Here is a 5,691-nt window from a genome sequence, read left to right as displayed (position 1 = left end):
TTCTCTTCCTTGGATAAAGAAAAATTTGTTTTTATTATTTTATTTTTTAAAATACTTATTTTCTTTATTTTCATTGTTTTATTCTATAATACCTTATTCTATAATTTTTTTTAATTTTTAAATATTTTCCTTTTTTCTTTCCCTTCCCTTTTTTCTCTATTCTATCAAGCTTCTTTCAACGAGCAGACTGAAACACACCTAGAATCTAGTTTCCTTTATTTGATTTTTTTGTTTGTTTTAAATTTCTTTATATTTTTTATTAACTTTTTTCCTCCAAAATGACAAAATGAAGGAATTCACCCAAAAAGAAAGAACAGAAAAAAATGATAGGGACTTAATCAACACAGATATAAGTAAGATGTCTACACTAGAATTTAGAACCATGATATTAAGAAAACTAGCTGGGGTTGAAAAAAGCATAAAAGACACCAGAGAATCCCTTTCTTCAGAGATAAAAGAAATAAAATCTAGCCTAGCTGAACTTAAAAATGCTATAACCAAGATGCAATTATTGCATTGAATGGATGCCATTACAGCAAGGATGGATGAAGCAGAACAGCGAATCAGTGATATAGAAGATAAAATTATGGAGAATAATGAGCAGAAAAAAGAGGGGGAAACAAAGGCAAAAGATCATGACACAAGACTTGGAGAACTCAGTGATTTATTAAAAGGGAGTAACATCCAAATCATAGAAGTCCCGGAAGATGAAGAGAGAGAAAATGGGGAAGAAGGTTTATGTGAACAAACTATAGTGGAAAACTTCCTTAATATGGGGAAGAACACAGACATCAAAATACCATAAGTACAGAGAACTCCCATTAGAATCAACAAAAAAACGACCTTTACCAAGGCATATCATAGTCAAACACACAAAAATACACAGACAAGGCAAGAATTATGAAAGCAGCAAGGGAAAAAAATTCCTTAACCTATAAGGGAAGACACATCAGGTTTACAGCAGACCTATCAACAGAAACTTGTCAGGCCAGAAAGGAGTGGCAGGATACAATCAACATGCTTAATCAGAAAAATTTGCAGCGAATAATTCTTTATCCTAAACACTGTGTAGTTTCCTCAAAAAATTAAAAATACACCTACCCTATGACCCAGCAGTAGCACTGCTAGGAATTTACCCAAGGGATACAGGAGTACTGATGCATAGGGGCACTTGTACCCCAATGTTTATAGCAGCACTCTCAACAATAGCCAAATTATGGAAAGAGCCTAAATGTCCATCAACTGATGAATGGATAAAGAAATTGTGGTTTATATACACAATGGAGTACTACATGGCAATGAGAAAGAATGCAATATGGCCCTTTGTAGCAACATGGATGGAACTGGAGAGTGTGATGCTAAGTGAAATAAGCCATACAGAGAAAGACAGATACCATATGTTTTCACTCTTATGTGGATCCTGAGAAACTTAACAGAAACCCATGGGGGAGGGGAAGGATAAAAAAAAAAAAGAGGTTAGATTGGGAGAGAGCCAAAGCATAAGAGACTCTTAAAAACTGAGAACTGAGGATTGATGGCAGGTGGGAGGGAGGGGAGGGTAGGTGATAGGTATTGAATAGGGCATCTTTTGGGATGAGCACTGGGTGTTGTATTGAAACCAATTTGACAATAAATTTCATATATTAAAAAAATATTATAAAATAAAATAAAATAAAATAAAATAAAATAAAATAAAATAAAATAAAATAAAATAAAATAAAAAAGAATTCTTTATCCAGCAAGGCTGTCATTCAAAGTAGAAAGACAGATAAAGAGTTTCCCAAACAAAAACTAAAGGAGTTCATGACCACTAAACCAGCCCTGCAAAAAATTTTAAGGGGATTCATTGAGTGGAGAAAGATGAAAGAAAACAAAAAGACCAAAAGCAACAAAGACTAGAAAGGCCCAGAGAACATCACCAGAAACGCCAACTCTACAGGCAATGCAACGGCACTAAATTCCTACCTTTTAGTACTCACTCTAAATGTGAATGGACTAAATGCTCCATTCAAAAGACACTGGGTATCAGAATGGATAAGAAAATAAGACACATCTTTGTGTTGCTTACGAGACTCATTTTAGACCTAAATACATCTGCAGATTGAAAGTAGACATACAGAAGCATCTATCATACTAATGGTTGTCAAAAGAAAGCTGGAGTAGCCATACTTACATCAGACAAACTAGATTTTAAAATAAGGATTGTAACAAGAGATGAAGAAGGGCATTATATCATAATTAAGGAGTCTATCCACGAAGATCTAACAATTGTGAATATTTGTGCCCCCAACATGCTAGAACAAAAATATATAAATCAATTAATCATGAACATGAAGAAACTCACTGATAATACCATAATAATTAGTAGGGGACTTCAATACCCCACTTACAACAATGGACAGATCATTTAAGGAGGAAATCAACAAGGAAACGGTGGCTTTGAATGACACACTAGACTGGATGGACTTAACAGATATATTCAGAACATTCCATCCTAAAACAGAATACACATTATTCTTGAGTACACATGGATCATTCTCCAGAATACATCACATACTGGGTCACAAACCAGCTCTCAACAAGTAAAAAAGGAGAAAAAAAGAAAAGAAAAGAAAAGAAAAGAAAAGAAAAGAAAAGAAAAGAAAAGAAAAGAAAAGAAAAGAAAAGAAAAGAAAAGAAAAGAAAAGAAGGAGAGGAGAGGAGAGGAGAGGAGAGGAGAGGAGAGGAGAGGAGAGGAGAGGAGAGGAGAGGAGAGGAAGGAGGAGAGGAAGGAAGGAAGGAAGGAAGGAAGGAAGGAAGGAAGGAAGGAAGGAAGGAAGGAAGGAAGGAAGGAAGGAAGAAAGAAAGAAAGAAAGAAAGAAAGAAAGAAAGAAAGAAAGAAAGAAAGAAAGAAAGAAAGAAAGAAAGAAAGAAAGAAAGAAAGAAAGAAAGAAAAAGACTGAGGTCATACCTTGCATATTTTCAGATCACAACGTTATCAAACTTGAAATCTACCACAAGGAAAATTTGAAAAGCCCATGAATACTTGGAGATTAAAGAACATCCTACTAAAGAAAGAATGGCTTAACAAGAAATGAAAGAGGAAATTTAAAAGTCCATTAAAGTCAATGAAAATGAAAACACCACCTCAGGTCATGAGGCTCGTGATTTGTGGGTTAGCCCTGCATCAGGCTCTGTGTTGACAGTTCAGAGCCTGGAGCCTGCTTCAGATTCTGTGTCTCCCTCTCTCCCTACCCCTTCCCTACTCATGCTGTCTCTCAAAAATAAATATATATATATTTTAAGTTTTTAAAAGAAGGAAGAAAGGCCTCAGGTATGCAACCTAACCTTACACCTAAAAGAGCTGGAAAAAGAACAGCAAATAAATCCCAAAACCAGAAGAAGGGAAATAATAAAGATAAGAGTATCAATCAATGATATATAAAAAAAAAACAAACAAACAAAAACAAAAACAAAAACAGTAGAACAGATCAGTGAAACCAGGAGCTGGTTCTTTGAAAGAATTTACAAAATTGATAAACCCCTAGCCACTTTGACCAAAACGAAAAGGAAAGGACCCAAATAAATAAAATCACAAATGAAAAGGGAGAAATCACAACACCACAGAAATACAAACAATAATAAGAGAATATTATGGGTAATTATATGCCAACAAATTGGGTAATCTGGAAGAAAAGGACAAACTCCTAGAAACATATAAACTACCAAAACTGAAACAGGAAGAAACAGAAAATTTGAACAGACTCATAACCAGTAAAGAAATTGAATCAGTAATCAGAAATCTCCCAACAAACAAGAGTCCAGGGCCAGATGCCTTTCCAGGGGAATTCTACAAAACATTTAAAGAAGAGTTAACACCTATTCTCTTGAAGCTGTTCCAAGAAATAGAAATGGAAGGAATACTTCCAAACTCATTCTATGAGGCCAGCATGACCTTGATTCCAAAACCAGACAAAGACCCCACTAAAAAGGAGAACTACAGACTAATTTCCCTGATGAACATGAATTCAAAAAATTCTCAACAAGATACTAGCAAACCAGATCCAACAATAGATTAAAAGAATTATTCACCATGATGAAGTGGGATTTATTTCTAGGATGCAGGGCTGGTTCAATATCCACAAATCAATCAATGTGACACATCACATAATAAAAGAAAGGGTAAGAAACACATTATCCTCTCAATAGATGCAGAAAAAGTATTTGACAAAATACAGCATCCTTTCTTGATAAAAACCCACAAGAAAGTAAGGGTAGAACCAGCATACCTCAGGATCATAAAGACTATATACACAAGACTCAGTTCCAGATAAAGGTTTTGCCAATATTCCTGACAATTTTAAATATCTTCGCAGGATGTATTATCTCACATTGAATGTTTTATGAGTTAAATGCTTTGCCACCTTCTTTAAATCTTATGGTTTCTCTCTAGTATGCACCCTCTGATGTTCAGAAAGTTTGCAGTTCTGCTTAAAGTTTTTGTCACATTCTATTTTCCATTTGTCAACCATCTCCCACTATGTATTACCTTAGGTTGGTAAGTTTTGAGAGGGTAGTTAGTGCTTTTGCCACATGTTTTCCATTTTTAAGTTTTATTCCTATTATAAAATCTCTGCTGTTGAATAAATTTAAACACAAGTTAAAACCTTTGCCATAGTTACTACATTTCTAAGTCTTCTCTCCAGTGAGGATACAATGCTGTATAACAAGATTTGAGCTTTTGTGACAGACTTTCCCACATTACTTTTATACTGTTGTCTGGAAATTGAGTTCTCTGATGTTTATTAGGATGTGACCCTTAACACTTCACCCAGATTCACTGCATTGTTAATTTCTGTTTCCATTATAAAGACCTTGGTAACTTTGGGAGATGGAGTCCTCACTAAAGATCTTCCTAAATTCACAACACATAAAAACGTGTTCCAAATTAAGTATTATGTGATAACTATTGAACTGTGATGTTTGCATAAAGACCCTTCTGTGTTTATCAAAATTAGAGACTTTGGAACAAGGAGGGATCATGTGTTGGTGGAAGAAAAGTGAGCCCTCCAAAAAGGACTTCTCAAATCAATCACACTTATAATTTTCATCTTCATTTTAAAATATCTAATTTTCAGAAATGTTTCAGTGAATGATTAATCCAATCTTATATTTGAAATGGTTTGAATGATTACTTTCACCATGGATTAGGGGACTTTCCAAAATTTCCAAATGTCCTTTCAGAAAACATGTATGTTTAAAAAATGGATTTGGGTCTTTGCATTCAAAGACAGCATTGTGTAAAATATAACTGGCTTAACATTGACTCCCCCCCCCCCCCATTGTTTTATGTCCTTGATCTCTTCTGGCAGTGAGGATTTCATTCTGGGTAATTGTCTCAGTTTGGTTATACCCATCCTAACATCCTTTCTGCCCTTTACTCCCCCCATTATTGTCCCCATTCAGTATAAATACTCAGGGCCACAGCTTCCATATCTTTCCAACATCAGTCTATGGGATGAATCTCCTGTGCTTGCCTTTGCCAACAAGTCAAGGGTGTTATGGAAAGATACAAGCAAAATATATAAAATAAGATAACCCACTTCCTACACTCACATACATATACGTGAAAATGCTAAAGCACAAAATTAGTACCCATCATAGGACATCAGCAGAATAGAGAAATAGGAAGTTCCAGGACTTTGTTCTTCC

At 34.9% G+C, this 5,691-nt stretch overlaps 1 protein-coding gene across 1 annotated transcript in view; it reads right to left on the bottom strand.

Annotated features, from left to right (window-relative positions):
• The window catches only part of LOC105261213 (zinc finger protein 345-like), a 126,553-nt gene that overhangs the window by 75,078 nt on the left and 45,784 nt on the right, over window positions 1-5,691 (bottom strand).

This window comes from Felis catus, chromosome E2 (genome assembly GCF_018350175.1).
Source record: "Felis catus isolate Fca126 chromosome E2, F.catus_Fca126_mat1.0, whole genome shotgun sequence".
Taxonomy (NCBI): Eukaryota; Metazoa; Chordata; class Mammalia; order Carnivora; family Felidae; genus Felis; species Felis catus.
The sequence above is the reverse complement of the archived record's forward strand: the minus strand, read 5'-3'. Positions and strand labels throughout refer to the sequence as shown.